Source organism: Anopheles moucheti, chromosome 2, assembly GCF_943734755.1.
Source record: "Anopheles moucheti chromosome 2, idAnoMoucSN_F20_07, whole genome shotgun sequence".
NCBI classification, from domain to species: Eukaryota; Metazoa; Arthropoda; class Insecta; order Diptera; family Culicidae; genus Anopheles; species Anopheles moucheti.
Window position 1 is genome coordinate 69,937,306 of NC_069140.1, and position 18,204 is coordinate 69,955,509.

At 39.5% G+C, this 18,204-nt stretch overlaps 1 protein-coding gene across 2 annotated transcripts in view; it reads left to right on the top strand.

The window, feature by feature from the left end:
• LOC128310612 (protein O-mannosyl-transferase Tmtc3) overlaps positions 1 to 18,204 on the top strand; it is a 157,395-nt gene that overhangs the window by 113,026 nt on the left and 26,165 nt on the right. The gene's annotated exons all lie outside the window — the stretch shown is intronic.

Here is an 18,204-nt window from a genome sequence, read left to right on the forward strand (position 1 = left end):
GGGTGAACTGCCAAATTATCCGATTTCAACACTGAAAAAATATCAACAAGTTGGGCACATTTGCAGCACGAGATTTTGACAGTGTTTGGAATACATCCGACACTTCATTACTTTTCATTTATGTTATCAAGGTAGTTAGAAATATTAAATTCAATTTTTAGATTTCTTGTATACTGTGGCAAACGACAGATAGCTGTGCAATCACTTTATTAAAGAAACAAACATTGCGTTTAATATTTATGCAAAGTCTTTGTAGTATACCGGTCGATGCATAGCCCAGATCTAGTTCGCCATTTTGAACTTGATTTTGACATTTAGAAAAAAAAAGTGTTCACAAAAACAAACTATCAACTATTCAACTACTTGAAAACCATGAGTGGCATGGTAGTTGGCGCCCACCAGTAGAGGGATGCTGGCCGACCTTTAGGGGCCTCCTTTTCTCTCTTACGTTACACGAACAGTGGCGAATACAAACACTTTTCACACTTTCTTTGGAGTCCCTCTTGACGAAGGGGCCTTAATCGGCCCTACATCCAGTGCCGTAGGATTCGCCAGTGGTAGATTGTAACTTCGTCACTCGAAGTTCGGACTCCTAAATTATTATTATTATTTTTGCGACAAGCAACAGCGTTCTTTCAAATACTCAACACAACAATGCACAATCATAGTAAAACACACAAACAAGACATATTTTAGCACACTTTTTTTTGCTAAATCAATTGCCTCAGATTTAGCTATTTAAGGGGAGCTAAAAAAAATCACGTCCTCGTTCATCGGGTTATTTTTAAAGAGTACCATTTCTCCTGATCGTTGATCCTCTTAGTTCGGGCGTGTTTGGCTCGATCGGTTGCACCGCTCGCTGTGGCGCCCTCTACAGCCAACGGTCGAAACCAGCTGTCGACCGTTGAATAATATTCAACAATTATTATGTTTACTTTGTTTACCTCAAGCGGTTTTACAAATACTTTCTTAACCTAAGGAAAGGAGTTTGAGTTTGAAATGACCAATTAGTCCGGTATTCGGAAGATTCGTCTCTACGTAGCAACACTTTTATATTGACGATACACGTAAACAATGTTTCATCCAACTGCAAAAAAAGTTCCCACCTCTACTTGTCAATTTACTCTATATACATTGACTTGTATACTATATAGACATTGTATTTATGCTACAGAATAGTTTTATTTCTCTAACGATATGTTCAAAATATAATTTTATCGTAACGAATAATTTATTTATGTTTCCATTATGACGGTTTTCACCGTATTATCTGACAAATAAGCATAACATTTGTAACCGTATTGTTGTATTAATGCAAAGTTATACATACTTAAGTTACAATCACTATAATCACTCGTATAGTTATAGTTGGTTATAAATAATAATATCTATGTCACTTCGCGTAACAGTTGCTTGAAGTGGATATTTTGTATGTCTTTTTTTAACGTTTCTTTATGTTACAGCATTGAACGTTCACAAACAATGTACAATTTCGATTGTATAACCTGTATCATTATTAACATATTATGTTTCAAGCATTCAGACATCATGACACAGTCATAATTGAATACCCATTTGAAAAATATTGATCTCTTTCAAAGATATGCAACTCATTAAACATCACATCAAATCCCATGAATAGATTTGGAGGTTTGTGTTTTGCGATTCACTGAGCTCCGGTTTCCTTTGCGGACAAATGGATCAATCTATAATTACTGGCATAATTTAGTTGATTAATTGCTCAGTCTGCATCAATTTTGGTACCTTTAATCCCAACAAACAATTAACCAGAAAGGGATCTACCGTTTTACGCTGTTCTTCTTTCCGTTTTATGTAATCTTTCTTTTTTTTTCTTTTTCTCGCAACGCAAAAACCGCAACCATGTGAAAATTAATCTTTCTCCCCCTTTTTTGACAACTTTTTTGTTGGGACCACATCAAGTGAACAACAAAAAAATACACAACAACAGCTGAACGTAATGTATTTTGGAAACACTTTTCCCTTTTGCATTGAGTGAGACGGTTTTGCTCGAGGAGAGTGAAATGTGGACAGAAAAGGGTCTTGAAATGAAATTTGTAATCTTCACATCACAAGCAAAACTTGAACATTCACTTGAGTTGGGACAGGGAAAGTAACAGCATGGCGCTTACAGAACAAGAACCCAAGCAAAAAAAAAACAGGTGAAACATTTTTAAGCAAAACATTCGCAACTTAGCTGAAAGTGCCTAAAAATTCGCCAGCCATCGCTCGGCCAACCCTAATAGGGTGAGCGTCAGGAGGAGAAATCCTTTCCCGTCCCTTTTTTGCACGTCGCACACTGTCGATGAATGGGTTTACCGCCGGAAAATCCATTATTATTCTACATCCCAACAACCCAACAGCTCATTTCTCCAAACCCCGTCGAGATGCGTTGGTGTTTTCAGTCCTGCATGAAACAAGGCTCCAAACCCTTTTTTTATTCACGCGCCGCTTTTGTCAACATCTTTTTCTCCAAAAGTAGTCCGTTTTGTTTCTTTTTTACACATTTTGCGCCGGATAAAACCCGAGTAAGAAGAAACTTTTCTTTCTTCATGGTGGAAAATCAATTAATTTTAAAAACGGGAAAAAAAACCGATCCGAACAATCCGCCTCGTTCCGCTTGCGTTCTTTTTTTGGACGGCACGGTTTATTTCAGTCAGCTGTGGTCATTAGCATTGGCAAAGCCGCACTGGACGATATTTAGGTTCGAACGAGTAATTAGCGGAAGTCGCGTTTTCTTCACGCTTCTAGTTGATGCGAAGGTGAGAAAACTTAAACGCCCGCAAGGGAAATTTATTGTGTTTAGCCTGACCATTTGTGCTTAGAGTTAGCAGATTGTTTAAAAGTTTTCCTATTGAAAACCTTAGCCGTTCCGGAGAAGGTTTCTCGGGAAATCAAAGAACACAATACAAGCTCACCCGAATTGATTTTCATCTTTATGATGCCCAGTAGACCGTTTTCTTTTTGAGCTTCTTGTATGTGAAGGTTGCAATGTGTCAAAATGACTTTTTTGCATTTTATTTTGTCACGCCTCAATAATCTTTTTTTCTCGAAAGTTCTCCTTCAATAGTCAATATTGAAAGTGCTATATGAATGTCTTCACCTCAAAGAAGTTCCCGGCATAAAATATGTCCCAATACTGCGCATTGAAAAGGTCCCCGTGCTCTTTTTAACCCGATTCAAGCTAGCCGCGAGCTCGACTGTCTCAGCAGGAGGTTTTACATTGACTTTGTTTCCAGCTCTTCACTTTTATCCGAAATCTTACTAAACCAACGCAGAGTATTCTCTACTCTTACACCACAAAATCGATTGCCGCTGTATACCCGTTTGGAGGATTGAAGAATACCTCGAATCGATTAACTGTAACTCACATGCTGTGCATAAGGAATATGTGGGTGTTCCATTCGAGCTGAAAACTACGCCGCAGCACGAACAGCCCAACCAGAGGCGAATAATAAATGAATATTATCCATTGTACGAACGCGATTTTCCTCCCGCGGACTTAACGGACTTGTAGCGAGCTAACGAGCCTTTGGGGAAAATGTTAGCTTTATCAGCAAAAAAAAAACACACACGCTTTGTTCCGTTGCTTGAACGCCCTACAATCCAATCGCTTCTTTGAATTAAGCAAAAAGAAACCTTAAGGACAAAAACGGATTCGTCGGCGACCCCGAAACGAAGCGGATTTTGTTTTCGCTGAAGATGGATTTTCGGGAATATTTGTTGTTGCGCGCTGTGCTTCCTAGCAATGGGGATTTTCGGTGGGAAAGGTTTGTTTTCTGGAAGAAACAGGTTTTTTTTCACGCGTTGGGAGGTATCGGATTAGTTCGGGAAAATAGCGGCACAGAGAAATGGTCGATCCTTTTTCTGCGACAATGATGAATGAATCGATCAGTACACCGAAAAAGAGCTGCTGAAAAAGGGTTACACTAGAAAAATGTCGTCCTTATGTCTACTTTCCGTCAAATAGTGATATATCTTCGAAATATTCACTCTTTCTATGATTTTTTTTGTTTATCTACCAAACATAGCAAACACTTTGGCCCTTGATTACTTTATGCAGTAATGTAACTGTAAATGTAAAATTAAAGTTAAGTTAAATTAATTAAAAATTTTGGCATAATTTGCAATTTGACAATTAGTAAACGTCAATCGGATCGTAACGGTCAAATTTTTAAAATTCACGCATTTCCGTTTTCGAGTATTCTGTAAATTCCGATTTCTGTTCAACTCACAATTATATTAAGAAACTCGGTTATACTGTGATGTTTTACAAAAAGCATTAGTTGTCATCGACATCATCCTCACAATCCTTCTCAGTACCATCTCACAGATGAACCATTCCCTTCGTATTGCTTTCCCCCGATATACTTTACCTTGCCTTGTGGTCGATGCAGTGCAATGTGGTCGACAGAATAGGGAATGGCTTCAACTATTCACTTCGCTTCTTCGCGGTACTGCACCGTGAACCGATTAGCTTTGTTGCTTTTTTTCAGTCGAAGCTTAGCTAAACATTGCATTCGTTGCCAATCGATAGTTCCATTTTTTCACTTTCTTATCGCGTGGGCAACGAATTGTTGCGAAGCGCTCAAAGACGGATCTGTACCAGCGGGATCGTCCCTTCGGTGCAAACAATCCGATAAAGACGTCAATTGATGCGTCAAGTGCAGCTATAAATAATATCAGATTTATCACTGTCGGTTCAAATATCCGATTGCACCGTTTGTGTGGACTTCGGGAGGAAGCTATCATGCGAGCATGTTTTGATTGATATAATCTTTTACGGGGTTGAAATAAAATGAATGTGAACCATTGACCAGGATGAATAAAAGCCAGTTGGTGACGTCATTTATCTATCGTATAATGCACATCTTTAGTGAATTTAGTAAATGGTAAACTCTGCAATTAAATTAAATATTTAATATAAAAATTGAATATAATCAAATTTGCAAGCTATTTTTAGTCAATTTTAAATCAGCCAGTGCCGGCTACATTTTATTCAATTGAATAGTATGTCTATGTAATTATTATGTATTATGTAATTATTAATAAAACCAAAAGTCTGTCACATTCAAAATAGATAAATAATAAATAAATAAACAGTCACATTCAAAATCTTTTTCAAACGTTATTACGTTCGAGCTTTCGGTTTACGACATTGATGAAAATTTTCCAATGACTTTCATACCGAAATCAGCTGACACACCGTACTCAGCACCACCGTTCTGTCGTGTTGCGTGTTTTGTATCCTTACTCGCAGTAGTTGCCGTAACTGTCCATATCCTTACTCCACTCATCTATTACGTAAAGGTACTGATATGCTGTGCGCTGGTCTTTTGTTCGTCTGTTCTGGACAAGTGATTGATAATACCCCAAAGGATAACTCACTTCCGCTTCGAGTATCATCGTATTCGGTATCTTTGTGTATGTGTAATATTTTTCTTTCCATCCTGCAAATCCCAATAACTCTATTGTTTCATGGCTCGCTGCAGTGCGATGTTCAAACTGTTACCAGCCGGACGATGGAGACGCCTGGTCGTTGTTGGAACTGTCAACAATTGCATCTCCGATACCCGTCTGTTTCGCTCTGCTACACCATACTGATGGGTAGTTTATCGGTTCAAAGTACGGAGTAATGTCCCGTTCGAGACAGCATATGTACCACTATTCACCTACTCTCTGTCTCTCTCTCTCTATCTATCTTTTTCTATTTGACTACCCTTGGAAGAAGTGAAGCCATTGGTGGGACCAACTGGCACATGCGAAGAATTCATCTTCTTTTCATCGACAAACGAGTTTCTCCGATGAAAAGTGGCAAACGAGTCATCGCCTGTAAGTGTGTTTATGGGAGCCTGAACAAAGGAACCCTAAAAACAGCTCGCTCACAACAAATTTCCACCGCTTTATTCAGCCCCACCATCGTAAGATGGTATTGGGAACAGTGAGATTAGTTTTCTTACGATGCAAACACGTTCGAGCGTAAGGCCCTTCGGTACCATTTCGCAAGACGAAGTCGACAGCAACAATGACGACGACAACGAACGCATATTTCATTCTAATGAAAGAACAACGAAACAACTGCGGGACGATACACAATCTAGCCCAGGGTTTGGGGCATATGGGTACACTTGCGAATCGTACCACATGGAGCATAATGTTGTGTACATTTCCGTTCGAGCGTCTCAACCCCTCTCCCCCCTCCGAAATGTCCTTCCCCTTCCGTCACAGTGTTTACTTGCTTGCGAAAACAATACCACTGTCAACGGAGTCTCCAGTTTACTGTGGCACCATGTGTGGCGAGAGGAATGGCACCCAAGTAGAATTTCGGCTCTGTTTACTTTAGTCCAACGCATCACCGCTCTCGGGCCGGATATTGTAAAACATATTTTCTTTCGCCTTCGATCGTTAACGTTCGATTTTCGACAAGCCGAATTATTCAGCTTTCTTGGAAACGCTCGGCTGACGCTCGATGACTTCGATGACTGCAATATCATGAAACAATTCATAACAATAACGAGAAAAGTTATTTGCGGCTTTTGGGGGGGTAAAAAGAACGTACAAGCGAATAATCAAATGAAGTTAACGACGAAATGGCAATTTCTTGCGCCAAATCATTCACTTCGTGCATATCGAGCACGGTCCGAATAACACGAAAAAGTGCTTCAATTATTCCAATCATAACACATATAACCAAAAGCTCCGAAATCGCACTCACGTCCAGGGCAGAAGGGCTGAACGACAAATAGGCAAGCGATAAATCAACCCGCTTACGGTAAGTTGCAAAATCGCGATAAACCAATTTCGTGTTACTTGGGTCTCAATCTTGCTCCATTTTCCCCACATCCATCTGCGCGGCTGATAAACTATTTCGTTGCTTTATTTCTTACGACGATGGAGTACGATCGTGGAGCGGGGCGGTCTGCAAACGGGCAAGGGTTAGTGGGGGTTATAAGTTTCGGTAATCGTGTTAGGGGGAGATCCTTACCACAAAACATTCACACACACACAGTCACAGTCAAGCAGTGCCACTGATAAAATAAGACTGTATGGGGCGCAAAAGGCTACAAAAAGCGGCGCCCCCTCTGAATGTTTGCGTGAAGTAACCAAAAAAAAAAGTTTGCCCATAAATTATACGCAACCGATTTTATTACGCTATTTTTAGAGGGACACAGCCACCCGAAAGGCGACGACCACCAAACCCACTCCCTTTTTTTGCGTTGGTTTCGTCGGTGCAAAGTTCAAACGAACCGTGATCACGGAGGTCACCCAGCATCAACCACTAGGCCTCGCATAAAGAGGTGTTTTTTTTGTGTCAGAACCCGAACCCTATCACACGAACCGTACCCCTGCACAAGGGCTCGATAACAACGTGCCTCTTGCCGGTTCCGACACCATCGAGGTGGCGGTGTCGATGAACATATTAAAGCTACACTAGCAGCAAACAGCGGCAGGAGCAGCAGAACCATCTATTGCCGTTCGCCACGGGAGGTTATAAATCTGGCCCTCCGGTACCATTCCAACGGGTGCACGATATCCTTTCGAGCTGCTGGTTCGGTTCCCGTAGGTGGGCCACGCATGTCCTTGATATCATGCATAATAAATCCTTTCCAAGGATCCAACGGCTGGGTAAAGTGCGATATTGAAAACGAAAGACAACGAATCCCCCCCTGCACGATGCTTCCGATTTCAGCCTTTCTTCACGTACGAATTTGGTGCCACCTTACACACACCCGAATGTTGGTCACTAGGAAATGAAATGTTGGAAAACTTTTTGAACCCCAAATGTCTTTTGTATGGGAGCGGTAGCCACACGAGAGCGCACGAGAGACAAGAAGGGAGCAGCTACCTTCAACTTTGAGTGGGTTTGGATCCTTCACATTAAGAGTGGGTCGCGAATTTTTCCTTCCATTTTCAAAGGATCTCTTTAGCGCGAAGGGCTCGTGAAGGGCCAAAGCATCTGCGAAGAGTGCGCATCTAACGGTGCCGCAGGGGATGCTGACGCGAAAAGTTACTATCTGATAAAGTATATGCAGGTCTCGTGCCGTTCTCCCTTCTGCTGTGTCACTTTGAAGGGTGTTTAAAGGATATATTCCGCTGGAAAAAAAAATGCGACATTCGCTTGGTCTTCGAAGCATGCACTCCCCATATACCTTTGTCCGTTAACCGCCAAAGTAATGCTCCACGGCACTCCTCCTTTGGCAAAGCAATGGCAAAGAGTTTTACCGAATATAAGAACCAAAAATTATCTATAAAACTTTATGCCAGATGGAATCTTTTTGCTTGTTTTTTTTTTTTGTTTGAAGTATTTTCAAACTTTGACACACCCCTAAGAATACATTTATTTTCACTCAGTACCACCCGACCGACTACACATGGATACAACCCTCCGGTGTGAGTTTTACTTTGCCAAAAAAAACAATAATAAAATGCACAACCACACAACAACAAACCGGGCACACCCGGTTGTACTAATGCAATCCCTTACAGTCACAAAAATAAGACACGAGTGCCTCTTCTGGCTCACCTGCAAGAATGCGAGCTGTAGGTTCAACGGGGTATGGTGAAAGTTGCGTCCTTCGGGAGACATTGTAAGCTAACTTTTCTGCCATATGTCATCCTTTCGTGCCGTGCATACCCTCTCGGGGAAATGGATGCCTAGATAGATTGTGCCACAATCCAATCGTTCTACCAACCCTTGCCCGAATACACTTTAGGGTGTTGTTTCGGTGAGTTTAAAAGCAAAATAACAGCGAATGGGTTTTATCCCGTTGTCGGACGTGAATAACTTTTCTCACCTGGTTTGGATGATGTGTCATTCTGGATTTGCTTTGTTACCGAACAGACCAAAATTTGCTTAATCGTATAAAACATTTGCTATTAAGCTACCTACTGCTGTAATGCATTAAAATTAACCAGATAATGATATGTTTCGCTAATTATTGTTAAGAGACATAAAAAAAATCACGAACAAAAGAAATAAACACACAACTCACAGTTACTCACGCTTTTGACTTCGTGAAGACAAATGTAATACATTATAATGCTAGTGATCATTGTAATTAACGTCGCAGTTGAATGTTGAAATTTATGTTTCAAGAAAAGTATGTAATTTGCATGTTATATTTGTCGATATCCATGCAATCGTACGTAATAACGCATTGAAGAATATTTTATCCTTTCAATTGCACATTTACATTTACATTTACTTCTTTAAATTTAATGTATTCTTGTTTTTCCACTTATCTTGAGGAATGATCTAGATAATTTGCTCGTTTAGTAACAAACGTCAAACCGATATCACGAAAAACATTGTTAGTTTTATTCTTTTCGCTTTAGTTTTAAGTTGAGCTTTTTCCCATCCTGTTTTATTTATTATAATTTTGTATACTGGACTTAAAATTAATAAATCGATAACAACGTTCGTTAGTTTTTATTTAATATAAATAATTTATTAATGATATGTTGTGAAAGAGATGCCAGTTTCATTAACACATTACATTCCGAGAGGTTCTTTGTAACCTTTGTAAATTTTCTAGAAATTACTCAGAAAACAAAAATCGATTTAAGATTTTCGACTAGTTTGTTGATATCGAATTTCGTGCACAAATACGCTCATTGAATACATTTATTGTACGATCTGTGTACGATTTTACTACAAAAATAAATTAAACGCTATTTTCCTACATCAAACACATTCGTTTTTCCCAACCATTCATATTATTTCATGCACAATTTTAAACTGCTTCCACTCAACAATCGGTGACAAAAATTTCCAGAATTCCATCTCCGTCTGTTCTGCGCTTACATTATTCGCATTTCGTTCGTTTTAGTCGGACAGTTTACTCGGAAAATCGGCGGTAATTAAGCACGGTGTAACCAAGCACTTGCGTACCGTTTCACTTTTTCTGCTCATTCACATCATACCGCAAAATATTCCACGAAATGTACTATGCCGGATGCGCCGAAAACAATAAATATGCGTCCAATCTGCCAAGCTATTTGCCAGAGTGGACAGTAAACAAAGCAACAAACCGATTCGTTGAATTCATTGAGTCGGTTTGTTCATTTCATTTTGATGCGTCAAAGAATTTGAGTTGCCGGTTTGAATTCCAAGCACACCAAATTTTAAAATTGGACGGTTAGTCTTTTTTTATGTCACATATATTTTACATTGCTTTGTGCTGCATTTGTAATAAATATTAAAAAAAGAACAAAAATAAAATTGTGCACAGGACACAGTATGCACTTTAAGCGCTCGAAAAAAAGGTATCTTTAATGAGTTTTAGAAATAAACATTACACGGATAAAACTTCTAAAAAATTAAAGACTTCCAGATTATCCCCACTGCATTGAACTTAAATTGGAAAAGAGTTCCAAAATGGTTGCAATTTTTTTATTTGATTACAAACCAGTGTACAGTTAAACGAAAAAAATTCGACTAATATTTACCTTTACAGTTCTCTTCATGTAATAGTATAATACATTGCATTATACAGAACACCTGCAAATATATGCCAGATTGATAAGTTCCTAGAAAAAAAGTTAGTACCGCAGTACAAAACCTTGGTTGTAAACGTTCCTGTAGAGAAATATGTTTGAACATTGCCCATAAGCAAGTTTAGTTTTTGAGCAGAAGCGTCATTGATTGTCGGAATATTTATGCATTATTCGTAACCAGTATTCATAAGTGCTTTATGCTATTCATGGAATGATTTATTTATTTCTAACACAAAATGTAATTACTTATAATTTTTTTAAACCTCCTCTGCTTTGATAAACATTCTTTGAAAAGAATAATGAATTAAATAAAGTTATATTCAAATAGATCAATGTAAATATTCATCTTATTTGTAGCGTTATTTTATTAAAACCTCAAATAGTTTACAATTTGCTTGTACTTAATATAATTTGTATAATACATTTTCTATTTATTGTTATTTCCCATACGGCAAAAATTAAATCCATTACTCATGCAAATATCACCGCAAAATGCGCTTGTCAAATTACATATCTGAAATGTATTTCATCACGTGCCGCGCTTAAACTCGCCTCAAATATCGAAGATGCCGAGCAGCGAAACAGCTTAAAAATTATTTCGTCTTGTCACAAACGCACAAACTGCCAGCAGCAGCACCTGGCGGCTTTCTTTTCAAACAACAACAAAAAAAGCTCTCCATACAGTGCTGACAAAAGTTCCGCGTCGCGGTAAGCATAAATCAAAATGTAATGAATTTTTAACAAACTTTCCACACCGAACATGAAAAACGTTTTGCAAATAAAAGTAAGGTGGGGTGGGGAGAGGAGGGTCTATACTGTAGCGAGAAAAGGACACCGTTAACTGATGTGGTTAAAAACCAACAGCAATTCCTCTCTCATCGCGCACTCACACCCAAGCAGTCACTATGAACCGATAATTACATATGTTTTTCCCCTGTGCCAACGCCGAACTTTTAACAACGCACATACGCATGGATTACAGGCACACTTTTTGGCATACAATTATCTCAGCGCCCGTGACGAACTGCCACCGCCGCAGTTGTGTATTACGCACGCATATAAAGCATCCGACCGACAGCTGCCGGCAGGTTCTGGTTGATGAAGTTTTACAATCGTTGCCTCCAAAAGCCGTGCCGCATAAATTATGCACCAAGCCAACCATCCGTCGTACCCTGCGCGTCATGTCAAAACGTTCTCCAGGCTCCGTTCAAACGGCTTCAAAAGTTACACACAACGACGACCGTGTGTGTTGCGTGGAAAGTGGTGGCAGAACTGCCGCACATACTACGCTTTACAATCGTTGCAGCACGGTGTGTAATTGAAACTAATGAACGGCTGATAGTGAAGTTTTCCGAGGCAGCACCGGCAACAAGGTGGGAAGCTGCGGGAACTCATTTTAAACTATGATAAATGAAACGAAGGTAAAATTAATTTCTGTACCAAGCAACAATCGGTGCATATGATTAATGGTACACAACGTGCAGTCTATGTTGCCATGTTGGTTTATTTATTCTATTTTTTATTGTATTTATTTTCTCCTCTCAGATGTCCTCATGTCCGTCCGCACAGCACGATTGTGGATGTATCTATTTGTGTCAATTAAAGAGAAGATTTATTTTTTAATTTTTTGTCAAAATTTTTTACGTTTCCTCTTGCCTGTCTGTACAACGCTGAATGATTGATAGTGTGATGAACCACTTTTTTCCCCTCTTACTGTTTCCTTTCATCTTCCAAATCATTGTCATGAGTGTGTTGATGCGAGTGGGTGATTTTGTTTTTTTGTTTCTTCAATTCGTCATAAATATTTAATTTAATGAAAGTTACTTTTTTACGTCCGAGTTACCTTTAAGAGCAATTTATTTTTATGTACGTTCATTCATTTATTTATTGTGTTGTGCATATCTCACGCGCTCCCCCCACCACACTAGTGCAATACCCCAATCGCGGCTTGCTGCAGAGGAAATCAATCACAATATAATATTATTATGGATTTATATCGTGACCTATTTCTACGATTCGTACTCTAACCGATTGAAGAAACTACCACGCTCTCCTGTTTATGCGCATATAAACTCGATATGACTTTAAAGCATAAATTCAAATCACGATATCAAAAATGTATGTCCCGTCGCTTCACCTCGGTTCGTTCAAAGATGATCTAAGCGCAGAAAAACAGCAATTCCTGGGAAAGATGTAAAAATAAATCGATTGCCGATGAAGAAAAGCCAATCGTAGCATATTTGAACGGAATGAATACGATTTCGTATGACCTGTTTGTTGAATCTTTTCGAGGATACTTTCTATTACCATCTTCCAAAGCGCTCAAAGTAAATCGTCCACAAACAGCATTATTATTGCATTGGCCATAAAGGGGAACAAACGTGACAGGCGAACTCGCTTTAACGAATCACGGCAGGTTGCCGTGTTGTGCCAAGTTCTAGTGAAATTGTTGCAGATAAAATCGAAAAGTTTACTAATATAAGCATAACTTTAGAGCACTTGCTGTCATATGTATTTTTCATGTTCTGTTTTCTATTCCATTTAATTTTTTCTTCAATATAAAATCTTATTCATGTTTTTTCATATATGTATTCGTTCATTGCACGCGTCCCAACGTCTTGGGTTTGTGCATGATGTATTTACGTACGATATCAGTTTATTTGGAATTGTTCTTGCGTTATGCATATTTCAAATATTTACTCTCTGCTGCTAGCACAAAACAAACGGAGCAGTTTCGTCTGGCTTCGCACACTAGCGTGGTACGAACTCGATGGCAAGTAAGGCTTTCTTTGATACAAGGGAAAACACCGTACCTCAGGGAAAACCTGTACTATGTACGTTGGTTTGGCACGGAAATATCGGTCTCCTTTATTACACCTCGACTGAAAAAGCAGTTGTTGTGGCGCAGCGCAACTCAGCGAGAGTAACAAAGCTAGAGATGTAACGCATACGCCCCATCGCTCAAGGAGAAGCCAGGTGGATTGAATAGGTCTTGCGACAGTTTAGAAAGAACACTTAGGAAACGGACCCATGGGGGGTTACATACTATTTCGAGGATAAAATCAATAAAACCGTTTCGATCGAAGTATGCTGCACAAGAATGGATTGAATAAATTGCAAGCAGTGTCGCAGGAACTTATTATTACAAATCGACATTCCAACAGTCCGAATCTTCCAGGCCGCATAACTTCATTGTGGTTGACTAATGACATCCAGTTCAAAGGTTAACAAAAGCGTTGGACAAATACTAATAAACAGTGATACTTATGGTAAAATTTTCAAGTCAATTGTTTTTTCAGGTATTAGCCAAATTTTATATGATGATATTCAATACAATCTATTTTCTGAGCGTCTGCTGTTGAGCATCCAACCTATTTTACTTTGCTTGGCCTTCATGTAGTCCAATGCTGACTATTTTCAATGCACTGATTCTAATTCTGACACCAAAAAAGAGCGACGGAGAGACACTTAAAAAATAGCGTTATCTAAAGCGGAATAAAGTAATGAACAAAAAGGTGATTTTATGCGGTTTTTTTAAACATGGCGTCGTGGAAATCTTTGGTCATCCAAAAGAGTATACCTAGTATCTGATTACCACGGTTAATTCGATCCGTTATGTGCGATTTATAGCTGCTGGGTTTTTAATGGAGTTACTAAAGATCGTCTAATCTGTGAAACCCCTAATGCTATTCCCAATGTTGATGCGATATGAACGGTATGGGAGACATGATTATGTCTATTAGACTACGCTGCGGGAAATCCGTATTTTGTTTAGTTTTTGCTCCCAAACGGGATGGTGCTCTGAATAGAAAGCTTCCTTAAGATGACATCAACCGGGGACTAGATTCCAGACCACACTTGTAGAAGAAGTAGGAAAATTTGTGTAAATAGTTTGCTTGGGTATTAATTCATGTTGGGCAGGGCACAGGTGGTGCCACAAAATCGTAAAGCATAAGTTGAATAATGTTAGACTTACAATTATTCGGTCGGAGATCGACAAACACACTTTAGATTAGTGAGTGGATTATACATTCTTGAACTGAAATCGCTTCTATCAATTACATTTCGTATAAAACATTGTAAGCAGCTTGTTTTTGAAATAATGTTACCATCGATGCTCGATGTAAAAAGTCACAATGGGAAAGCTAATCGAAGAGACACCTTTCGGTTTAGGACAAACGCCAAATAGCTTAAGCACACGCGCTACGCAAACTAGCGTTACAATTTATTTTACAATTTACGCTCATCCGCGCGTAAGTAGCAGCGTGGAAAATTAAACTCTAATGATTCACAGGCCATAGCAAACGCTTTTGCTGCCTGCCAAGTGTAAAGTACGAAAGCTCCATTTCACCGATCCAGAATAATATCGGCAAATGGGATGATTATTTTAACAACGCCGTACATGCACGAGTAGTGTGTGACGGATATGAGCGGATACACAAGCGCCGTTTGCATTAGAAACCAGAGGGGTATGTTTAATTTTACCATCGCACCTGATACACACCGTCTATGGGCGACCGTTACCACGAATGCATTCGAGGCAGTGGGAGGACGTGATTTTACCCGAATGGTTTATGCTGCCGTTGATAGTGGTGTGACGGTGGTTGTGATATATGTGTGTACGCGGTAAAACCTCGATCGTAACGAAAAACAATCGCAAAATTCAGTGCACCTGCTTCGGTGTGCGAAAATAAGTAAAGCTACACCATCCGACCAAACTATCGATCAGCGCAGGCCCCATACTTCGGGCCCATATTTGCCTTATCGAATATAGCGGAACCGTTCCACCATCCGACTGCAATGGTAAAACTTTTCCCGAAAACAATCCTAAACCTTCCGGCAGTGGAAACTCAGCGCGGGTGGAATAAATCCCACCAACACATCATGCTCTCCCCACTCTTCGGTACACACATGGGTGGAGTTGGGGCCAGCATTAGTACTTTTCCACAGAAAACTATTTATGCTCGCGTTGTTAAAACCTGCCCCACCCGCTCCACGATCGTTTTCGCCCTTGTTGCAATTTCAGTAAGCGTAATCATCAGCAATCACCACAAGCACACCACCGAGAGGTGGATCTCCGTTCCCTTGAATTCGCCCCGTAATCGACACCATCACATACCCGTGGTTGTGGGGGTGAGCACTGAAAGAAAAGTGTATCGAAGCACATACCCCATCGAAAGCCACCGCCGTTTGTTCAAAGCGCAAGCCACTGCACTAACGTTTACCAGCGAGGCTTAAAATTTGAAACAACCGCCAGACCAAACAAACGACCCCTTACAAAAGAAGAAAAAAGAAGATCAGAAGCGTATCAGCTCGCACTACCACTACGTTGGACATTTGACGGGATATAAGTTCAAAATTTATCTTTTTTAATTTAATTTAAGAAATGATAAATATTTATTTTTTTTAATTTGTATGGTTTCTGAAGCAAAACCGATTAAGACTGTTTTTATAAAAAAATCAAATAAAATGAAATGAAATTTTCAATGAACGAATTTGATTCTTTTCTCGTTCAAATAAATAATTAAACCAATACTTTACAAGCATCCCCATATTTCTTGCTTGTCCAAAAAGAAAAATTAAAACTAAATGTTTGCAAAAATAAAAATTCATTAATAATATCATGTATTCAAATATTGTCTAGACGGCAGTATGACATCGAGACACATGTTAATATATTTTCTATCAACTTATGAAAATTCATGTTGTGTACGCAAACTTTTTTGTAATTTTGTTTTTCAATTCTGTTAAATTGTACTTTAGATACCAGACACATGCAAATCGGAAACCGTAAAAAGCCGTAAGGAAAACAAATATTTCATCTTGAACTATAAATATTTTCTCTTGTCTTTTAGTATCAAAATTATAGTTTTTTTACTGTTTAAAGTAACTAAAAACTTGTATTAAAATAAATAGAAATTCATTATTCGTAATTGAAAATTTTATTTTATTAATTTAAAAAAAATGTTTTAACCACAATTTGTTCAAAACTACCCACTGTGCGATGTGAAGGGAAAGACTAGCGGCTTTGCGGCTTTCGAAGAGATTTTTTGTTGTGGTTTTATTCTGGAATCCACTGATGGTGGAAGACCAAGCAGCCAACGAATGATGTTTGCCTTTGTGATCATAATTTATACCATTCGGAAGTGGCACATTTAAAGGCGGACGATCATCAGAAAACAAAGGTGTGATGATGCAGGTGCGATTTTACAAAAGGGATTATTGGGCATCCTTTCACGATACCGTTGTATTGTGTCGGTAATTGAATATTTGGGGGAAAAATGCCCATCGTTAAGCACATTTTACGCATTCTTTTTAAGGACAAATACGTTTGATGCTTACCGTTACTGAATGGGATCTAATTTATTACAACAAATCGAAATGCATAGCATACGCCGCGTGTATCGTAGCGTAAAACTGTTAAAGATGATCCTGAAGATTCTTCACTTGGCTGCAATAAATCGTTTCCTTTCTTTCTAATGACTGAATGCGTCGCTACTCAGTCAACATCATTCCCACTGGGAGTGAGAGAGAGAGAGAGAGAAAGTAAGGGAAAAAAGTCAAATTTATCCACCCATTCATCAGCTCCCCAGTAAACAACCGCAACGGGTCCATTTGCAAAGCATAAACAGATAGTTTACGAGCCTTAAGTGAGCTCGTTTGCCGCTGATGATAATGATGTCGGGGCGTGTAAGCTTCCCTTTCCCGGAAGCAGCGAGCTAATGTGTGCTTAGGCGGAGAGTCTGAAAGAAAAACTTGCCTGAAGCAAAAACAAAAACAAGACTTGCTTATACCTCGGAAACGGTAACATTCGGCAGTGCTTTAACGCGTCGTGAGCGCATTAAATAATCTGGTAAGATTATGGTACCACCGTATGGATACCGTATGTCGCGTGTGTGCGTGTGTAGGGTTTGAAAGACAAATGCGCCACAATTCATCCACATCTTCCCGAGTATGGAAGGACGCTGTATGTCGCTGCCACGTAATGCACGTGTCAGTTTAAGAGTGTGTGTGATTTAGTGCTCCGTTGGCACGTTTTATAGCATTTTTACCTCGGTGTGTACACCTTGTTCGGTTGCCAAAGATGATGCCAAAAGGGTTCTCACGCAAACCGTAGGCGGTTAGGTTCGGTGTCCATTTGTCTCCTTTGCGATGCTTGGGGAGCCTACCTTTCTTCGCCCAACAGGACACATTACGCCTGAATGATGCAATGCGAAACCCGAATGTGTGAGATACAGGCGAGATACAGCGTACATTTGCCAAACAAAGTAGCAGCTCATCAGAGTGTGTTGTGTTGAGTACCCGTTTAAGGGTGTCTTTCTACGAAAAAAAAAATGTCAAGACAACGGAAATGGTTTCGGAGCAAAAAAAAAGCTCATGCTATTTCATGAGCACCTTCTCAATTTGCCGGATGTAACTCAACGGTCTTTACGGTACCCGTATCACACAATTCCATTAGTCGAATGAGTCACTGCTAATAGAGTTATTCTCTTGGCACCCAGTTAGATATTCGCATTATACACTGCTTTTCCACATTTCCGTCCAAAATGTCCTGTGGACTCGCAGCGTTACGGTAACACACTCCTTTCGGATATTCATTTCGTCCCAAGGGCAGAGAGAGAGTACCTTCGTTCGGCATTTACCTCTGCACCACGCACCACTGTGTTTGCCCGAGGATCCATTATTTCT